Source organism: Choloepus didactylus, chromosome X, assembly GCF_015220235.1.
Source record: "Choloepus didactylus isolate mChoDid1 chromosome X, mChoDid1.pri, whole genome shotgun sequence".
Classification (NCBI taxonomy): domain Eukaryota; kingdom Metazoa; phylum Chordata; class Mammalia; order Pilosa; family Megalonychidae; genus Choloepus; species Choloepus didactylus.
This window is the reverse complement of record NC_051334.1, coordinates 38,211,303-38,234,433: the sequence shown is the minus strand read 5'-3', so window position 1 is coordinate 38,234,433 and position 23,131 is coordinate 38,211,303. Positions and strand designations below refer to the sequence as shown.

Here is a 23,131-nt window from a genome sequence, read left to right as displayed (position 1 = left end):
CCCAGAACTGCCCTGGGGGGACGGCACTCACCTGTGACATAGCACAGTCATCCCTCAACAGAGGACCCGGGGTGCACGGCCTGGAAGAGGGGCCCACTTGCAAGTCTCAGGAGCCATACGCCAATACCAAAGACTTGTGGGTCAGTGGCAGAGACAAACTGTGGCAGGACTGAACTGAAGGATTAGACTATTGCAGCAGCTTTAAAACTCTAGGATCATCAGGGAGATTTGATTGTTAGAGCCACCCCCCATCCCTGACTGCCCAGAAACACGCCCCATATACAGGGCAGGCAACACCAACTACACACGCAAGCTTGGTACACCAATTGGACCCCACAAGACTCACTCCCCCACTCACCAAAAAGGCTAAACAGGAGAGAACTGGCTTGTGGAGAACAGGTGGCTCGTGGACGCCACCTGCTGGTTACTTAGAGAAAGTGTACTCCACGAAGCTGTAGATCTGATAAATCAGAGATAAGGACTTCAATTGGTCTACACATCCTAAAAGAACCCTATCAAGTTCAGCAAATGCCACGAGGCCAAAAACAACAGAAAATTATAAAGCATATGAAAAAACCAGACGATATGGATAACCCAAGCCCAAGCACCCAAATCAAAAGACCAGAAGAGACACAGCACCTAGAGCAGCTACTCAAAGAACTAAAGATGAACAATGAGACCCTAGTACGGGATACAAAGGAAATCAAGAAGACACTAGAAGAGCATAAAGAAGACATTGCAAGACTAAATAAAAAAATGGATGATCTTATGGAAACTAAAGAAACTGTTGACCAAATTAAAAAGATTCTGGACACTCATAGTACAAGACTAGAGGAAGTTGAACAATGAATCACTGACCTCGAAGATAACAGAATGGAAAATGAAAGCATAAAAGAAAGAATGGGGAAAAAAATTGAAAAAATCGAAATGGACCTCAGGGATATGATAGATAATATGAAACGTCCGAATATAAGACTCATTGGTGTCCCAGAAGGGGAAGAAAAGGGTAAAGGTCTAGGAAGAGTATTCAAAGAAATTGTTGGGGAAAACTTCCCAAATCTTCTAAACAACATAAATACACAAATCATAAATGCTCAGCGAACCCCAAATAGAATAAATCCAAATAAACCCACTCCGAGACATATACTGATCACACTGTCAAACACAGAAGAGAAGGAGCAAGTTCTGAAAGCAGCAAGAGAAAAGCAATTCACCACATACAAAGGAAACAGCATAAGACTAAGTAGTGACTACTCAGCAGCCACCATGGAGGCAAAAAGGCAGTGGCACGATATATTTAAAATTCTGAGTGAGAAAAATTTCCAGCCAAGAATACTTTATCCAGCAAAGCTCTCCTTCAAATTTGAGGGAGAGCTTAAATTTTTCACAGACAAACAAATGCTGAGAGAATTTGCTAACAAGAGACCTGCCCTACTGGAGATACTCAAGGGAGCCCTACAAACAGAGAAACAAAGACAGGACAGAGAGACTTGGAGAAAGGTTCAGTACTAAAGAGATTCGGTATGGGTACAATAAAGGATATTAATAGACAGAGGGGAAAAATATGACAAACATAAACCAAAGGATAAGATGGCTGATTCAAGAAATGCCTTCACGGTTATAACGTTGAATGTAAATGGATTAAACTCCCCAATTAAAAGATATAGATTCGCAGAATGGATCAAAAAAAATGAACCATCAATATGTTGCATACAAGAGACTCATCTTAGACACAGGGACACAAAGAAACTGAAAGTGAAAGGATGGAAAAAAATATTTCATGCAAGCTACAGCCAAAAGAAAGCAGGTGTAGCAATATTAATCTCAGATAAAATAGACTTTAAATGCAGGGATGTTTTGAGAGACAAAGAAGGCCACTACATACTAATAAAAGGGGCAATTCAGCAAGAAGAAATAACAATCGTAAATGTCTATGCACCCAATCAAGGTGCCACAAAATACATGAGAGAAACACTGGCAAAACTAAAGGAAGCAATTGATGTTTCCACAATAATTGTGGGAGACTTCAACACATCACTCTCTCCTATAGATAGATCAACCAGACAGAAGACCAATAAGGAAATTGAAAACCTAAACAATCTGATAAATGAATTAGATTTAACAGACATATACAGGACATTACATCCCAAATCACCAGGATACACATACTTTTCTAGTGCTCATGGAACTTTCTCCAGAATAGATCATATGCTGGGACATAAAACAAGCCTCAATAAATTTAAAAAGATTGAAATTATTCAAAGCACATTCTCTGACCACAATGGAATACAATTAGGAGTCAATAACCAACAGAGACTTAGAAAATTCACAAATACCTGGAGGTTAAACAACACACTGCTAAACAATCAGTGGGTTAAAGAAGAAATAGCAAGAGAAATTCCTAAATATATAGAGACGAATGAAAATGAGAACACAACATACCAAAACCTATGGGATGCAGCAAAAGCAGTGCTAAGGGGGAAATTTATAGCACTAAACGCATATATTAAAAAGGAAGAAAGAGCCAAAATCAAAGAACTAATGGATCAACTGAAGAAGGTAGAAAATGAACAGCAAACCAATCCTAAACCAAGTACAAGAAAAGAAATAACAAGGATTAAAGCAGAAATAAATGACATAGAGAACAAAAAAACAATAGAGAGGATCACCAAAAGTTGGTTCTTTGAGAAGATCAACAAGATTGACAAGCCCCTAGCTACACTGACAAAATCAAAAAGAGAGAAGACCCATATAAACAAAATAATGAATGAAAAAGGTGACATAACTGCAGATCCTGAAGAAATTAAAAAAATTATAAGAGGATACTATGAACAACTGTATGGCAACAAACTGGATAATGTAGAGGAAATGGACAATTTCCTGGAAACATATGAACAACCTAGACTGACCAGAGAAGAAATAGAAGACCTCAACCAACCCATCACAAGCAAAGAGATCCAATCAGTCATCAAAAATCTTCCCACAAATAAATGCCCAGGGCCAGATGGCTTCACAGGGGAATTCTACCAAACTTTCCAGAAAGAACTGACGCCAATCTTACTCAAACTCTTTCAAAACATTGAAGAAAAGGGAACACTACCTAACTCATTTTATGAAGCTAACATCAATCTAATACCAAAACCAGGCAAAGATGCTACAAAAAAGGAAAACTACCGGCCAATCTCCCTAATGAATATAGATGCAAAAATCCTCAACAAAATACTTGCAAATCGAATCCAAAGACACATTAAAAAAATCATACACCATGACCAAGTGGGGTTTATTCCAGGCATGCAAGGATGGTTCAACATAAGAAAATCAATCAATGTATTACAACACATTAACAAGTCAAAAGGGAAAAATCAATTGATCATCTCAATAGATGCTGAAAAAGCATTTGACAAAATCCAACATCCCTTTTTGATAAAAACACTTCAAAAGGTAGGAATTGAAGGAAACTTCCTCAACATGATAAAGAGCATATATGAAAAACCCACAGCCAGCATAGTACTCAATAGTGAGAGACTGAAAGCCTTCCCTCTAAGATCAGGAACAAGACAAGGATGCCCGCTGTCACCACTGTTATTCAACATTGTGCTGGAAGTGCTAGCCAGGGCAATCCGGCAAGACAAAGAAATAAAAGGCATCCAAATTGGAAAAGAAGAAGTAAAACTGTCATTGTTTGCAGATGATATGATCTTATATCTAGAAAACCCTGAGAAATCGACGATACAGCTACTAGACCTAATAAACAAATTTAGCAAAGTAGCGGGATACAAGGTTAATGCACATAAGTCAGTAATGTTTCTATATGCTAGAAATGAACAAACTGAAGAGACACTCAAGAAAAAGATACCATTTTCAATAGCAACTAAAAAAATCAAGTACCTAGGAATAAACTTAACCAAAGATGTAAAAGACCTATACAAAGAAAACTACATAGCTCTACTAAAAGAAATAGAAGGGGACCTTAAAAGATGGAAAAATATTCCATGTTCATGGATAGGAAGGCTAAATGTCATTAAGATGTCAATTCTACCCAAACTCATCTACAGATTCAATGCAATCCCAATCAAAATTCCAACAACCTACTTTGCAGACTTGGAAAAGCTAGTTATCAAATTTATTTGGAAAGGGAAGATGCCTCGAATTGCTAAAGACACTCTAAAAAAGAAAAACGAAGTGGGAGGACTTACACTCCCTGACTTTGAAGCTTATTATAAAGCCACAGTTGCCAAAACAGCATGGTACTGGCACAAAGATAGACATATAGATCAATGGAATCGAATTGAGAATTCAGAGATAGACCCTCAGATCTATGGCCGACTGATCTTTGATAAGGCCCCCAAAGTCACTGAACTGAGTCATAATGGTCTTTTCAACAAATGGGGCTGGGAGAGTTGGATATCCATATCCAAAAGAATGAAAGAGGACCCCTACCTCACCCCCTACACAAAAATTAACTCAAAATGGACCAAAGATCTCAATATAAAAGAAAGTACCATAAAACTCCTAGAAGATAATGTAGGAAAACATCTTCAAGACCTTGTATTAGGCGGCCACTTCCTAGACTTTACACCCAAAGCACAAGCAACAAAAGAGAAAATAGATAAATGGGAACTCCTCAAGCTTAGAAGTTTCTGCACCTCAAAGGAATTTCTCAAAAAGGTAAAGAGGCAGCCAACTCAATGGGAAAAAATTTTTGGAAACCATGTATCTGACAAAAGACTGATATCTTGCATATATAAAGAAATCCTACAACTCAATGACAATAGTACAGACAGCCCAATTATAAAATGGGCAAAATATATGAAAAGACAGTTCTCTGAAGAGGAAATACAAATGGCCAAGAAACACATGAAAAAATGTTCAGCTTCACTAGCTATTAGAGAGATGCAAACTAAAACCACAATGACATACCATCTAACACCGGTTAGAATGGCTGCCATTAAACAAACAGGAAACTACAAATGCTGGAGGGGATGTGGAGAAATTGGAACTCTTATTCATTGTTGGTGGGACTGTATAATGGTTCAGCCACTCTGGAAGTCAGTCTGGCAGTTCCTTAGAAAACTAGATATAGAGTTACCATTCGATCCAGCGATTGCACTTCTTGGTATATACCCGGAAGGTCGGAAAGCAGTGACACGAACAGATATCTGCACGCCAATGTTCATAGCAGCATTATTCACAGTTGCCAAGAGATGGAAACAACCCAAATGTCCTTCAACAGATGAGTGGATAAATAAAATGTGGTATATACACACGATGGAATACTACGCGGCAGTAAGAAGGAACGATCTCGTGAAACATATGACAACATGGATGAACCTTGAAGACATAATGCTAAGCGAAATAAGCCAGGCACAAAAAGAGAAATATTATATGCTACCACTAATGTGAACTTTGAAAAATGTAAAACAAATGGTTTATAATGTAGAATGTAGGGGAACTAGCAATAGAGAGCAATTAAGGAAGGGGGAACAATAATCCAAGAAGAACAGATAAGCTATTTAACGTTCTGGGGATGCCCAGGAATGACTATAGTCTGTTAATTTCTGATGGATATAGTAGGAACAAGTTCACAGAAATGTTGCTATATTAGGTAACTTTCTTGGGGTAAAGTAGGAACATGTTGGAAGTTAAGCAGTTATCTTAGGTTAGTTGTCTTTTTCTTACTCCCTTGTTATGGTCTCTTTGAAATGTTCTTTTATTGTATGTTTGTTTTCTTTTTAAGTTTTTTTTTCATACAGTTGATTTAAAAAAGAAGGGAAAGTTAAAAAAAAAAAAAAAAGATGTAGTGCCCCCTTGAGGAGCCTGTGGAGAATGCAGGGGTATTCGCCTACCCCACCTCCATGGTTGCTAACATGACCACAGACATAGGGGACTGGTGGTTTGATGGGTTGAGCCCTCTACCACAGATTTTACCCTTGGGAAGACGGTTGCTGCAAAGGAGAGGCTAGGCCTCCCTATGGTTGTGCCTAAGAGCCTCCTCCCGAATGCCTCTTTGTTGCTCAGATGTGGCCCTCTGTCTCTGGCTAAGCCAACTTGAAAGGTGAAATCACTGCCCTCCCCCCTACGTGGGATCAGACACCCAGGGGAGTGAATCTCCCTGGCAACGTGGAATATGACTCCCGGGGAGGAATGTAGACCTGGCATCGTGGGACGGAGAACATCTTCTTGACCAAAAGGGGGATGTGAAAGGAAATGAAATAAGCTTCAGTGGCAGAGAGATTCCAAAAGGAGCCGAGAGGTCACTCTGGTGGGCACTCTTATGCACACTTTAGACAACCCTTTTTAGGTTCTAAAGAATTGGGGTAGCTGGTGGTGGATACCTGAAACTATCAAACTACAACCCAGAACCCATGAATCTCGAAGACAGTTGTATAAAAATGTAGCTTATGAGGGGTGACAATGGGATTGGGAAAGCCATAAGGACCACACTCCACTTTGTCTAGTTTATGGATGGATGAGTAGAAAAATAGGGGAAGGAAACAAACAGACAAAGGTACCCAGTGTTCTTTTTTACTTCAATTGCTCTTTTTCACTCTAATTATTATTCTTGTTATTTTTGTGTGTATGCTAATGAAGGTGTCAGGGATTGATTTAGGTGATGAATGTACAACTATGTAATGGTACTGTAAACAATCAAAAGTACGATTTGTTTTGTATGACTGCGTGGTATGTGAATATATCTCAATAAAATGAAGATAAAAAAAAAAAAGGATAGGTATATATACCCTGTTATTCTTTCAGGGCATTATTTTATACACGTTTAAAAAAAACTTCAAAAATAAAAATAAAGAGTTATTTAACCTTGAAAAAAAAAATTGTACTTGGAAAGTTATCACATCTATGTATATATGTTATATTTGACAATAAAAATATGACTAAAAAAAGAAAAAAAAAATCTCATATGTACAGATATCTCCTTTTGGTTCTGTTTCCCTAGAGAACCCTAACTAATACAGTTGACTTATTAAAGAATGAAGAAAGCAGGTATACTTAGCTATTCTGATCAGCAGCAGTGAGAGGTTTTTTGTACTATGTGGCTCAAATGTGGCCTGTTTCTGGGTTCAACCCATTAAAGTTTTGCAAAAAAAAAAAAAAAAATTCCCTAATTAGCAAGTACATATAAAACATCAGTGAGGCTGCCAGTAAGGAATTTCAAAAGTTCTGGCTGAAAATGAAAAACAGAATCCTTTGCCAGAAATAAGAAGTCTGAGGTGAACTCAGGGGGTGCCATTCATACGCTAAGGAATGCAAGACACCCCCTGGAGTTTGCAATGCAGTTGCCATGCAGACCCACACCCCATCTCACTCCTAAGGGCCTGCATACCAAATGTAACAGTGTTTTAGAAAACACCTTGGGGTCAGACAGAACTGGACTAGAGTCCCACTGCAATTTACTGCTGTGAGACTTTGGACAAGTTACTTATTCTCTGCCTCAGTTTCCTTACCTGTTAAATGAAGAGAATACTACTGCCTTTTTCATGAGGTTGTAGTAAGGACTAAATGAGGTATCACACACAATGCCTGGTATATTGTAAGTGTTCAATAAACATTAGTATTATCATTACTATTTTAGGTTATTCCAGAGCTTACTTTTTCTTCTTTTGTCGGCAAGGACATTTCAAACAATGACATATTATTAGTCCTCATCCACAGAGATGGGAAGTGGTGCCTATTTCATAAAAAATTTAAGCAAACATCTATGTAATTTTCATCAGGAAATGGAAATAGTATAGAAGCAAGATCCTTTTAGACACTGTTCCTGCCCCCAAAAGTCTTGCCACGAACTTAACAGAAGAGACAACCCAAAACATTTTTCTTCCTGTGAAGGCATCTCAACATCTACTAGAAAACCAAAGTTAAAGTAGAATACTTAAAAATAGTTCTTGGGGTGTATTTTCTTTGAAGTTAATTTAAAATTGATTTCATTGCCTGGAGTAAGCAGTTCTTTCCTCCTTCAACTTTCAGAGTTCGGAGTAAAGATGTAATTTATTTGCATGGAAGGAAGTCATAGAAATACCCCTAGATATACATCTGCCTGACTGCTATCAAACAAGGAGAGGAAACATAATCTAAAGCAGCAGTAATGGAGTCTGAATGGTCTAGCATGTACTAATGGTTCAGGATGTACTGAAGTTCTAGGTCAAGGCAGGGTTCAGCACACAGAAGTTCACCATGGAGTCAGAACCAGGGCTACGACCCTCGCCTGATGGGCCGTATCCTGCTTCTCTTGTGGCCTTTGCTCTAGATAACTGTTCCCACACTGGTGGGTAGAGGAGGGGCTCACTTCCCGGATACCTCCTGACCTTGGCTTGTTATCAGTCTATGAACACAACCATCAGTACAGTTTAGAGGCATCAGACAGCTGAAGTTCAAGTGCTAGTTCTTGTATCTCTGAGTCTCAATTTTCTCATTTCCCTGGCTTATCTCACAAGGCATTGAAAGGCTGGAAAGAAGCTTTATAAGGACCCCCTACGTGCTGCAAAGATGTGTGTCAATAAATATGAGGATCCCCTAGGAAGGAAAGGGACAAGAAAGAAAAGAAACTTGGGATGCTGGGAATAAAGCCCTTAAGTAGACGGAGGAACTGGTAATGCTGCTATCACATTGGCTCTCTCCTGCCCACTTCTAAAATTCAGTCAACCTCAAAGAGAGATGGGGTAGAGCCAGGGGCCTGGAAAAATAACTGGATGGAGAGCTCCCTGGTGAAACACAGACCACGGGAGTCATAGCCCTAAAGGAGAACAAGGCAAGCACTAAGTCTCAGAAACCAGGAACACTGTTCTGTTTTAAAACTGCTTCAAGACACATCTCCAAAATTATATAGGCAAGCCTTTTACAAAACCCTACAATTATACACATATACATATGAGTTGTGAAATGATACAGGAGGGCTGGATAGTATTTATTTTTAAGCCTTACACAGGTTCTTAAAGGGCCATGTGCCAATTTGTCTTTTCCTCTCCCCCAAATCTTCAGATACCTCAATAGCGTTTGCTGTCAACTACATGACTTCTCACTAACAGTGATGACAACAATGAAAGTGAGATCAACTGGTTCTAAGAATCTTGATTTGTATGTTTTTCAAGTATTAACCACCATGAATTAGGACAGCAATGCTATCAATGTATCTTTTACTAACATGAATAAAATAGTTATGACATAGGTATCTGGCAATCTTCTCAAATGTAATCAAATTGGAGTACAGAAAGTTAAGAAAATTTTAAAGAAAATCAAATCACCAAATTGGTGGATATCATCTAAGAACTCAGTATTAGAGGTCACTAAAATAAGCATTTTTTAAACAAACAGCAACAGCATCTATAGGTATTAAAATTAGTGCTTCTACTATATAATTTAACTTGTTTGGTCAGTTTATTCAAACACCATAATTACATGGCAACTTGAATAGGGAATGAGGTCTGGTTGGTTTGTACAGGTTAGTTTGAAACCCCGATGCATCCCAGAGTAATTTGGGCAGAGAATAAAAATGTATTTGCAAAGCCTCCTTGAGGGACTAGGAAAAAATGTGAATATATTAAAATTCCCCACCTGGGGAATTCCTGACATTCTGACAAGCATTGGGAACTCCTCAGAATTAAAAGCTTCTGTACCTCAAAGGAATTTGTCAAAAAGGTAAAGAGACAGCCAACTCAATAGGAGAAAATATTTGGAAACCATCTATCTGGTAAGAGACTGATAACTTGTATACATAAAGAAATCTTACAACTCAATGACATTAGTACAAATAGTCCAATTATAAAATGGGCAAAAGATATGAAAAGACATTTCTCTGAAGAGAAAATACAAATGGCTAAAAAACACATGAAAAAATGTTCATCTTTGCTAATTATTAGGGAGATGCAAATCAAGACCACAATGAGGTATCATCTCACACCAATAAGAATGGCTGCCATTAAACAAACAGCAAACTACAAATGCTGGAGAGGATGTGGAGAAATTGGAACTTGTAATTCATTGCTGGTGGGACTGCACAATGGTTCAGTCACTCTGGAAGACAGTTTGGCGCTTCCTAAGAAAACTAGGTATTGAGTTACCCTACAAACTAGCAATTTCACTTCTCAGTATTTACCCAAAGGACGTGAAAGCAGCGACACGAACAGTTATTTGCACACTGATGTTCATAGCAGCATTGTTCACAATTGCCAAGAGATGGAAACAACCTAAATGTCCTACATCAGATGAGTGGATAAACAAAATGTGGTACAAACATACGATGGAATACTATGCAGCAGTGAGAAGGAATGAGGTCATAAAGCATATGACAACATGGATGAACCCTGAGGACATAATTTGAGTGAAATAAGTCAGTTACAAAAGGAGAGATACTGTATTAGTGGTAACTAATGTGAACTCTATGAAAAATGTAAAACAAATATATTATATTGTAGAATATATGGGGACCTAAAGATAGACAGCAGCTAGTGAAGGGGGAATAATAATCTAATAAGAACAGATAAGATATTGAAGGTTATCTTAATGATATGGGAATGCTCAGTAATGACTATGGTTCGTTAATTTTCTTGTGGTATGGTAAGAGCATATTGGAAGCAATGAAGTTATTTCAGGATATTTGTTTTTCTTATTCCTTTGCTATGTTTTATTTGGAAATGTTTTTTTAATTTTTTTATAAAGTTAATAAAAAATAAAAAATCTATATCCCTTTTAGTTTTTTGTGTATTAGAATAGCTAGAAGGAAATAACTGAAACTGTTGAACTGCAATCCAGTATCCTTGCTTCTTGAAGACGATCACGTAACTATATGGCTTATATGGTATGACTGTGTGATTGTGAAAACCATATGGCTCACACTCCCTTTACCCAGTGTATGGACATATGAGTAGAAACATGGGGACAAAAAGTAAATGAATAATAGAAGGGGAAGAGGGGGGTGGGATGTTTTGGGTGTTCTCTTTTACTGTTATTTTTATTCTTATTTTTTGAAGTAATGAAAATGTTAAAAAATTGCCTGTGGTGATGAATGCACAACTATATGATGATACTGTCAACAAATGATTGTACACACTGGAGGACTGTATGGTATGTGAATATATCTCAATAAAATTGCATAAAAATTAGTGCTTCTATGTTCTATTTTATTTGAATTGAGAAAACAGTTGGGAATTTAAAAGGAAAATAAAAATTAAGAACCCAAATGTTCCTAACCCATAAATTTTAAATGTTCAATTCACTATAAAATCCAGTAATTGGTTTATATCGACATGAACAAAATATTAAATTCTCAAATTCCTAATAAATGGTTAGAGGGTCAAAGAAATTGCTTGCTTTGTGAATGTGTATGTTGAAGAAAATGTTCATGATTAAGTTAACCAGTCAGAATTACCTGGAAAAGGTGGCTATATCATGATCTCAGTTAACACTGTAAATGTACTAACCAGTTAAAACAGAGTTTTCAAATGTATAATTCTTTTGCTATAAGAAGTAGAGGCACCTTTAAAAATAAATTTAAGACCATCTGTGTAAGAATACTTGTTTTGTGGTCCATTTTTTATCCATCATCTGTGTACATATCTTCTATTATTGGGCTAGTTCTCTTAAGGCTGAATTCAGGCATTCCCTAACTCTGTAAGGCCTTACCCATAAAATGTGCTCAATAACTCTCTGATAGTTGGTTGAATAGATTAGGAGGGCCAGCTTCTTAGTAGAAAAACTAAAATAAAACTTCTCCCTGGAAAATAATTTAAAGTGAGCTGACTTCAGTATCAGAAAAGAATTATGGACGTTTTTAAATATTTTAAGCTTTACAATGTACAAGTTGAAGTAGACTTATTCTGCTTTGCTCCCCAAAGCAAAACCAAGATGGAAAAGATAGATGCTTCAAGAAAGCATATTTAAGAAAGCTTCCTAGTAAGTAAACCTTGGCCTGACTTTCCCCAGACTACTTGGTGGGATTGTATGCCCTCCATCTCTAGAGGCGGATGCCTGGATCCAGGAAATGGCAAAAGAGATTTCTGCAGGGCATGAACCACACCAAATGACTTCCAGTCTTCTTTCATTGTATGGCCGCATACCCTCCTACAGATTATCTTTCTTCCTCTGTATCAGGCCACGGTCTAGTTTGTCTTATTGGGCACAGAAGCAAAAAAAAAAATCTAACTAATAGTGATGACAACAACAAATTTACCACTCAGTATTCAAAAGCCTTAAAGTGTTCCTCCCTGATAGCCATTTTGTAGCTACTCACATGTGTAACACTTGGTGGAGAAACCTTCGTGACAGCATAACGCTGGCAAATAATAGTCAAAGAATATTAAGGCATTACGTCACGAAATTTAACTTGGACACCAAATTTTTCCCAGATTAATGCCATAAAGTCAACCATTTGAAACCATCCTTTCTAGCTGCAATTTGGCAAATGGAACTGAACTCTTGAAGATACAGTAGTGCAACCATATTGATAGCTAAAATTACCTCTGCCTCTGCTTGTTAATCCTAATCTTGTTGCCCCTAGATCAAACTTGGTATTTCAGTTTTTCTACTATTCTACTGCTTAGAAAAGAAAATTTTCTAAAAAGGTTTAATAGCCACTACTTTTGGAACAGTGGGGTTCATGCAAACTGAATAAACAATATACTAACTCAGAATCCTACAACCCTGTCCGGTGAAATTGTACCAATTAGCATCATCATCTTTACAGTTACAAATTGCAGATGCAGTACTGTTGAAATCAGAATGCAGCACTGTTGAACGCTTAACAGCATTAGAATATCAACACAAGCAGAAGGCGAGCAGTTTTTACCAATTAAGAGCTCTAATTTTAGATTCAATCCATGAGAGAATATTCTCTAAATGATGTATCTTACCCATAGTCTAACATAATCATAAGACCTACAAAAATATTTGCATATGGTAAATCAAAGACTGACCAGAATTGAAAAAGCCTTTAGGAGTTTTCCACCTGTTTAAAGCAGTGTCCTATAGGGGTAACGTCACAAAATGAAAGTCAAGAGTTTAGGTAAGCACTTTTAATTTAATTACGGTATAATGGATCATAGAATCAAGGGGCAACAGCTATTTCTTCAACCCACATCCCCCAAATTAGGGGAGCAATAGATGAGATGCATGGAAACTGTAGCAATGACTCCACTTTAAACCTGGGAGTCTGGGAAAATGTCAAAAGCAAAGAGTGAAGCAATGCTTATTCAAACAGCCTCCCTCCATGCAAACAGGTCAGGGAAGCAAATTCCCAAAAGGACTGTGGTGACTCCAAAATGCAGTGATGCCTATCCTCACCAGTTCTCTTTTAAATTATTCCCAAACTTCCTGACATAAGATGCACTGAGACCACAACCATTAGGATATCAGAATAAAACATTAATAAACAATGTTTAAAGAGTCAGATGGAAAAGATTAACTTTTGAGCTTGGTGGAAGCAACTTCTATTTTTTTAAGAAAATAAAAGCAGTTCATATTTGAAACAATTTATTATACCTATGGATAATGAAGAATTCTAGCCAATGGATCATTTACTATCTAATGTAAAGGGGAAAGCTACCCACACAGCCACCCCCTCTCCCTACCACCAAATAAATGTGTAAATGGGCAGCAGGGGTGGAAAGGCAAACATTTGGGATTTCTCGAGTTCTTAGTATTCTTTTTTCTGCTCTGACACTGTGCAGATGTGGATATGAGCGGTGCTCACTTCTCATCACAGATGGGGCATTTCTGTACCATTGTAGCACTATATCCCAGAGATCTTCTCAAGACATCTCAGGAACAAAAAAAAAGATCAACTGGATCTATCCTAGGTCATATCAAAAAGAAAGCTGAAAAGATTGAAGGAAAAAAGAGGGATTAAAAAAAAAAGAATGCCAGTCTCCCAAATGTCCTAAAGGTATAAATTAAATTATAACATAATTATTGTATCAGAATAGCAGAGATATACACAAAAAATGACATACATATATTTGGTCCCCATTTGTGGACAAATTTCAATTTTAAATCATATCATATAGGACATTCCTGTATCAATATACATTCCTTACCTGGGATACTAATGTGACATAGTCCTCAACATTAGGCAAAACTTTAAATATAGATGGAGATAAATCCAGTCCAACCATGGGACATAGGAAATATAAACTCACAAACATTTATTAATAGTAATAAAAGCTTTATATTAACATTTATTAGGAGGAGCCTGTGCATTTACCACCTTTTAAAACCATGGCTTGTTGATTTTCAAGATTCATTAATATAAAGAGAGCTCCAGAACAGAGAGGTATATCTATTACATAGTTTCTGCTAGAGACAACTACACATTTGGCGATAAATCAAAGTCATAAACATAACAGTGCATGGCAACACTCTTCAAGACTACATGAAAGATACAACCATTTTCTACATTGATTTCAGCATTTTGGGTTGTTACTTGGCAGAAAATAACTAAATTAAGGTGGGTAAATTAAAATCATATTTTGTTCTTTTCTCCTTAGCAGCATTCTAAAGTTTGAAAACACCTCCTCCTTCTTAAGCACACATCTACCACAACCACAAGAATCCTAAATCTGCCACAGTACAATGCTTCAGCTGGGAGCCAAACTCATTCTGGTCAGAACTATATACAATCAGGCCAATGTCACAGCCCAAAGAAAAAATGCCAGTGCCATTTAGATGAGGATGTTCTGGTTTCCAAACAGCCTCCATGCAAATGGACCAGGCTCTAAAAGCACTCATCATTGTAGAAGAGCAAATGCGAAACTAAACAGCAACCTAAAAAGGAAACAAATCTGGGGAAAAAATACCTCGTGAAGCCCAAATTTCTGAAAGTCCTGCACTACAGGCAATGCTAGCCAGACTGCTGGTTATTAGAGCCCCTAAAATCAGGGAGCATCAAGCTGGAATGAGCTCCGCTGCTCTTAAATATAGTGGCCCTGAGTGTCACACCCCTTGTCCTTTTCCTTAAGACGAATGACTCTCAAGCAGTGAGTCTTCTAAATGTGCATATACATCCACATGAGCCCTGCCCTTCACCGTGGCCAGGCTGAATACTTCTGCTCATACAGAAACAACAGTGGCTCTCACGTTCTCCTCCAGTGCTCCTCAAAGAGCAACAAGGTGGATGCAATTTAAGCCCTACAAGTATATTGACCCAAGTTTATCAAAATGATGCTGCTTTAAAAGAGAGAGAGAAAGAGAGAGAGAGACCTGCAGCAAAAGGCTCTCCACCTTCTTAATGCTGTCTGGAATCACCTTCTTAATGCTGTCCAATACGGTAGCCACTAGTCACAGGCAGCTATTGAGCACTGGAAATATGGCAAGTGTAAATTGAGATAAGTGCAAAGTATACACCGGAATTCAAAGACTTAGTATGAAGAAAAAGAAAGAATGTACAATAGCTCCTGTGTTTCATGTATTTCACCTATTTCTTTTCACTTTTTAATGTGGTTACTAGAAAATTTAAAGGTACATATGAGGTTCACATTATACTTCTATTGAACAAAACGGCTGTAGAATTTCTTTTAAAAGAAAACAGAACTATCAAAGGGAAAAAGTTGACATTTGACATACATGGCATGGTACTTGAATATCTCGATGATACTTAGCCCAAAGCCCAAAGAGTAGCTAAGACCTAAAACTTATTAGCCATTAAAAAGAGCTCTAAAAAGGCAAAGCACCCTGCATTGTACTATATTCCATAGGCCAGAGATTCTTACTTTTAACTAGGCAACATCCAGGAGGTTCTCTTGATATCTCTGTATATATGACTCATCTCTCCCTGCTGCTAGCCCTGCATCCCAAAAAAAGCCACTAGACAGGCAGTCTAGAAAAGCAGGCAGGGACAGCAAAGAGATACATAACTTAGGATGAGGGAAAAACCCCAAGCCCCAAGTCAAGCTATGTCACAGCTATCAATATCAGCAGAAGATGGCAGCTGAAGGACAAAGAGGCTGAAGACTGACTCCCCATCTCGAACTATAAGATCCCCCAAGAGAGGCGCCACGGACAACATTTTGGTGTCTCATTAGAGCTGTGACCAGTGTTCCCAATCTCTCGGGACACTGGAGTGGCAGTCCCTACCCTAATTCTGATAAATCCTGCTCTAGGCATCAATACTCAGTGGCAGATGCATTTGCTTAAACATAAGCAGAGAACAGGGTGGTTATAATTTTTTGAGCTTTTGAAACGGTCTGCCAAGTTCCTGTAACATATTCGTGTTCAAATAAATGTGTGAATAAGTTGGACTCTGGTCAAAATTTCAAACTTTACGATAGAGATCCACATTGTCAACTCTGGGCCAATACTAAGCTAAATTAGTAATAAATGGGCAGTAAATTCTTATTTCATATCTCAGCATTTAGACATACCCCATATGTCAGTTTTACAAAACTAACCTCAATATAGCTTAGTGAACGCAGTTCCTTTTAGTGATGATGCCATCAAATATACCAAAAAAAGAAAGCCCAAATACTTGGTAACTGTGAAATGAGAATCACGTCAATAAATTGACAAATGCAAATGCTTGAAATAACCCAGCTTTCCAAATCAACAAGGAACGGTCAAGAGGACAGGGGTGTTAAAAGCAATCAGAACAGTTAGTTGACAACAGAATACAGAATAAGAAGCTTTGACATTCAGCTCTAATAATGACCTGAGATGAAATATCAAAGGAATAAGGCAGACAGTAAAACCTTGCATGTGGAGACTTTGATCGTTCTACTTAAGTCAAAACGCATGACATTCCTCTGGAAGCCTTCACAAATGGGCACTATGCACCTGCACACCACACATAGGTAAGGACCCTTTCCCTATTCAGTAAAAGAGGACTAGAGATTTTTTAATAATAGAATTGCCATGGCAAGTGCTCCCAGGATAAAAAGCCCATGTTTGGTGCAGTCCCTTAGAAGCCATGTTCATAATCACAAATAGGTTCTCAGAGATGTGACCAGGATTGCTCCAGGAGCTCATTTGCATACATGGCTTGGAATCTGAGGGACACTCCCAAGAGTCCATTTACCAACATAGCCCCCAGGCCCCTTGGTGCGTTTCGGGGGTGTGGGTGGGAGCCGGGGAGGGACCTGGGAAGAATAATTGGGATTAACGCCAACTGCTCAGATTCCTGTTTTTGGACACTGCCCAGGAGGAGGCCATAGTGTCTAGACCCTTGCATCTGGGAAACCTTCCCTAGAGAGTAGGGAAGTTCACCTTCAGCCAAGGGAGGTCAGAGGCTCAGCGCAAGCCATCCTGGGAGTTAGGCAGGCTTGTTCCTCAAAGTCAAGTCCACAGGACTCTGAACAGATTCTTTGAAAGAAAGAGTTGCAGAGTCCTACTGTGGCTAGGACTTAGCAGAGGCTGGGTGGAGGTCACTGCCCTCTTGAGGAGGCACGCATTATTACTTATTCAGGGTTGGTGTTCTTTGGTGCCATCTTATATCTGAGAATCATCTGTGTCATCTACTCCCATAGCCACAACACAAAATTTGTTCAGCACCTGGAAACACTCTACCTCCAGATTAGTAAATTAAAATATCCCACTCTCTGCCCACACCCTCCCATCTTCCCAGCTCTCATTTCCTTAGTGTCACTGTATTTATTCTTCAACCAGCCCACCATTTATTCAAAACCTACCACGTCCCAAGCACAATGCCGGACACTGAAGAAGGAGCAGTGAATAAGAAAGACAGTCATTGCAGTGACAAATTCAGATGATTTGCATCCTCAATGGACTCTTGATGCTGCCAGCTATCATTGCCCTAGTCATCTCTCTCCCACTCTCTGCAGGGGCTTTTGAAAGCTCTTAACTCCTCAATATGCCTACCCTGCCCCATTAAGTTTCCATAAATGCCTTTATCTCTTATATATCACAAAGAAAACTGAAGCCATCAGAAAAAATCACCTCAACTTCTTGCCATACCTATAAATTTGCATACAGCCACCGGTGCTTCTTCTTCCTTCCCAATTATCAAAATCAGAGACGTGTCCTTTGACCTGCTCAAGACTAATGCCTCCACTTGTGCTCTGGATCCTACTTCCTAAGAATCTTTACTTCGATACTTTCTCCTCTTCACTTCAGTCTTCAGTAGATAAATAACAGTAGCTATCTTTGGACAGCATTAGCTGCTGGAACAGATAAACACCTATATCTCTCACTTACCATATTTCTTGTTCACATAGAAGTATACTGTGGTTTTTTGGCAAGTAGCCATCCAAAGGTGGCCCTCATCTGTAGCCAGCAGATGGGGAAAGAACGGAGGGTCATCTGGGGAGGCCAGGCCTGTAGGTGTCATACATCACACTTGTTTCCATTGCATTGACTAGAACCCAGTCACATGGCCACACCTAACTTTTTGAGGGAAGCTGGGAAAGGTCGTCTAGCTATGTGCCTGCATTGAAATGAAACGGGTTTTGACGAACACTAGTAGACTTTGCCCTACTAGTTTGGAGTCAGAAAGATACAGGTTTAAATCTCAGGCTTGCAATTTATTGGCTAGGTGATGGTGAACTGGTCTCGGGATTTAGACAGATTAGGGAGGCACTAATAAGAATCTTGGAAACTGAACAGGGTTGGAATATATCTGTTCCATTCCCTGCTAATTGGCTAGGTACATGTAGCTGGTGCTCCAGAGGATAGAAAGGGGTAATGACTAAAGGTGAGGGAGAATGGGTTTTTTTTTTCCATTTTCATATCTTCCACAAATAAATAAAAGATATGGAAAATTCCAAGGAGGTTCTTGTCTCTTCCAGAAAGCAAAGAATTAGGACAGACCTCTGCAAATTACTTCTGAGTCCCTATTACAGAGTTTCTCAATCCTTGGTTGCACATTAGAATCATCTGGGGAGCTTTTAAAACACTGCCGCCTGGGCCACATCCCAAACCAATTAAATGAGACTCTCTGGGGGTGGAACCCAGGCATCAGTATTCCTTAAAGTGCCCCAGTTGACGCCAATGTGCAGCCACAGTTGAGAACCACTGCCTTAGAAGAATGGACACTCAATATTGTATTTTTGTTTTTAATTCAAGTGAGCAAGATACAGAAAGATCAAATACAGTTACAATCAGGCAGGATAATTTTACCTTGAGTATTTGTTTCTTCTTACCTTAATCCCTTAGGCTCTTGGAACTATTTCTAGACAATACTTCTTAGTTTAGAGAATATTAATACCTGAAACCTATTTCTAAGTGACCTGTGAGCTTCTGCCCCACTAAGACAAGTCAACATTTAATAGTCAAACAGCAGAGATATTTCTCCAAATTAACAAATAATTTGACAACCTAAAAGTAAATACAATAATTTTCTCTTCCACAGCACCTTCCATCATGAACCTGGTTTTAAGGGTCTCAAAAGAGGTGCATGGTCGGAACCAGTCTGGCAAAAACGTCCTCAAATTGGTGGGCTTGATCCGGCTTTGAGATTCAAAGTTTCAAATAACAGCACTCTTCAGGGATGGGGATCATAGCTTACTGGGAAGAAAACAGACATGTGGAAAGGAAAATTATGGCTGTTATATTATTTGGTTGTACCTCTTGCTTAGCCTGGGCTATCCCATCTTTATCAGTAACTACACTGGATGGCTTGGAAAAATTTACCCAAAAGCTCACAATTGTTTGCCAAGCAAACAAGAACCTGTGCAGCCTGGTTAGGTGAGCAGCCCTGTTTCCTCATCCTTAAAATAAGGAGAAGTAGATGACAGCTTTCACAGTGAAATACGTATTTCTCCTCCATGTGACTCTACTGAAGGCAATGTGAGGTGAGGAGCATGAAGAAGCATCTAAAACATAATTTGGGAAAGAAATAAATGGGAGTTTAAGGAAGGGTGCAGTTGTAGGTGGCACTGTCTTTTTGGAGGGGGACAACTAAGTTTGAGATATCAAAGTACAGAAGGCTGGAGTTCAGGAGAAAGGTCTGGGCTAGAGGCAAATCTGGGTGTTTTCTGGATTTAGATGGTATTTAAAATCATGACATGGGATGAAATCACCAAGGGAGGGAGTGTAGAGAAGAGAAAAGGGCCCCGGACTGAGTTCTGAGACCATCTACATTAAGAGATTGGGCTGAAGAGGAAGAACAAGTAAAAAAGACTGAGAAAGAGCAACCAGTGAGGTAGGAGGAAAGTCAAGAGAATGGGGTGCTTTCGAAGCCAAGTCAAGAGAAACTCCTAGAATGTACAATGAGCTTTAAAATTTTCAGTGATTGAAGTTCCACCTTCTTGATTATTTGGTGGAAAGGAAGCTGAGTTCCAGGAAGGTCTTTGCTCCTGCTTTACCACATGGCATTAGCTTCAATAGCTTGTCTCATTATCCCAATGAAAGCAAAGTTTCTCAGAAACCATAGTAGGAATGGGAATAAATAATACTAACAACTATCACACCTTACACTTCTGTCACACTTCAGTGTTTTCAAAGTACTGCCTCAAACTGGCTCTCCTTAGAACTCTGCAACCTTCCTGAGAAGTGAGGAGAGTTTAGCCCCAACTGTGCAGAATTAAAAAAAAAAAAACAACTACAACTCAACTGAGACTTGTTCAAGGGCAACCAAATAGGCTGTAGAAAAGTTGGATAAGAACTCGGGCCTTCTGACCTGAAATCTTTGGTTCTGTCTCCCACACCACATTGCTTGTTATATAAATGAGGAGAAAACCAGCTGATTTCCGTCAGTGTCAGGGCTGTCTCAAACCCAGAAAAAATAAGTGCACAACTCATATTTGCATACTGGTTTTTGGATCACAACACTATCACACACTCAACATCAGGGAAAAAGAGAAAAGAGCCAAGCCTGAAATGAATGAGTTATGGAAACCAAAATTAAACACAGGCATGAGAAATGGAGGAAAGTCAGGAAGGACTGCTTTTCTTTGCCTCACCACAGTCTCACTTTACATTCTACTGAAAGCAAATTGCCAACATAGTCGTCAATCTCTCCACTTTTCCAAGTAGCATCCAATCCTAATCTAGTGCAAAATATCGTGTACCAGTTAAGAGTCCTCACCAAAGTTACAGCTTTTTATTTAGAGCCAAGGAAATTCAGTTTCTTGGAACCTTCTAGTCCTAGACAAATATCAAGTTCTTGTAAAGAACTAATTTCAAGACCAAAAATCAATATATTGTGCTCTGGCCAAAGTCTGGCAATCTGAAAATTTTGGGATTTGTTTTAGGTATCCAGAAGCAGGGAAATATATTAAATTGTTTCCTTTTGCCTTAATGAATTAGTTTAGATGCCTATGGCTATTAAAAAGCCAAATGGTAGAATGCAAATGCAGATTGCAGACGTTACTTATTTATATAACATGCCCTGGATTAAAATTATGCATCTGCATCTGTTTCTGAAATAATCCTCACTAGTGAAAGTAATTATATCAGCAAGACCAAGTAGAACAGGTCACCACAACCATCTTCAGAGTTAGGATGCTATGTTTCTGAAAGCAAATGACATAGCAATTATTTCCTCCTTCTGACCAGGAAGCCACTGCTTTTTTGTTTTTAATTATTTATTTCTGAAAGATCATACACACATGTACTAAAAAAAGTACAGAGGGGAATATGGTGAAGAGAATCTGCCTTCCACCCAGACAGAACTCCAACTTCTCAGGTTCCCTTCCTGGAGCCAACCACCATTACCAGTTTGTCTTCAAGGCATTATTTGAAATATTTTGATGAGAATTTCTCTGCTCTTCTGCTCTTTCCCTTAAATTCTTAGATCTTATTCCTCTACTTTTCATCCCCAGCTGGATATTTGTTGTGTTGTTCGTTTATATTTCATTCAAAAGCGCCATGAAAAGCCGGGGTACAACAACTTTTCTAATATAGCCACAACAGCAGACAACATCTTATTCAGAGGCTCAGTTTTGATTTACTAGGATTATTTTCTGGAAGTTAAAAAGACTGTCTGTGACCAACCAGGTACCTACCCAAGACTGCTTAAACCACTGTGTCAAATAAAGGTTAAAAAAAGATTGTCTTTAAAAATAAAAATAAAATTCTATATGATGGACTATTCTTGCTTAAAAAATCAATGAAGTAGTATTTTTTTTTTTAAATCATCTAAATATTTATTTAATATCTCTGGGAACACAAGCTGAATTCACAGATGCAATATTAAATCAAAGTACATGCCAATACCTCCGAAATGGTTTTAATTTTGTCACTGACAATACGCACACACTGCAACTGCATCGCTATTTTGTTTGATTTCCTTATATTTAAGTACACATTAAAAATATATGTTTACATTTCAGAAATGTAATACATTAAAGAAGCCCTCTGTAAACAATCCCTTTTCAATATATTTTCCGGCTTTGTTTCATACATAAATAACTTAAGCTACAAAATCATAAATAAAACTATCAACTTTTAAGGCCTGAGACTATATACAAATTTTGCTCAAATTAAGAGCTTGACAAAAGTGTTTTCTTTATACGATTTTATAAATAACATGCAGTGTTTTCAGTGTTTATCAATCAAATGACTTATTGTCACAAGTTATTGTCTCTCAATCAGTTCTGTCAATAGACCTTTCCAACGTGCTTAATAAAGATGCCATGTGTTTAAAAAGCCAAACTAGTTAAAAGACTGGATTTTTAAAACAGTAAAGTTGCTATTTAAATATTACTCTTTTTTGAAACCACTTCAGCATGTCTGAAAAAAAAAATGCTACTAAAGAGGGAATGCTTGTACTATCATTTAAATGTCAACTTAAAAAGTCTAAAATTTAAGAAACAATAAAATCAGATTAAATTCATAATAATCTTGTGAAAAATCTTCTATTGAAATTCTGTTACAGGAAGAGAATAACACTATCCTAAGTTTTACTCAAGATTTACTAGTTAAGACTCAAATTACTTTTATGTAATAAAACCAAAAGGGAATTTTCCATGTTGGCCATATTTCACTTTATAAATTATTTTTTTAGACCTTCATTTATAGGGTGTAAAACTTAGAAAGTAAAACATTCTCATTAGATTTAAATGAATAAAACTACAAATAATACTAAGTTAAGCACTATCATTAGTTTTAAATCTAAGTTTCTAAGCTTTATTTTTCAGTATAAAAATGATCTGATTCACATTAACAGCCAGCCAAACTTTATGTTTATAAAACTAAACATTCTTCATTAAAGAGTACACAAGAAATGCTTTCTATGCTC

The 23,131-nt window shown here is 38.0% G+C and overlaps 1 protein-coding gene across 1 annotated transcript in view; it reads right to left on the bottom strand.

Annotated features, from left to right (window-relative positions):
• The window catches only part of TSPAN7 (tetraspanin 7), a 171,260-nt gene that overhangs the window by 67,617 nt on the left and 80,512 nt on the right, over window positions 1–23,131 (bottom strand). The window lies entirely within an intron of this gene.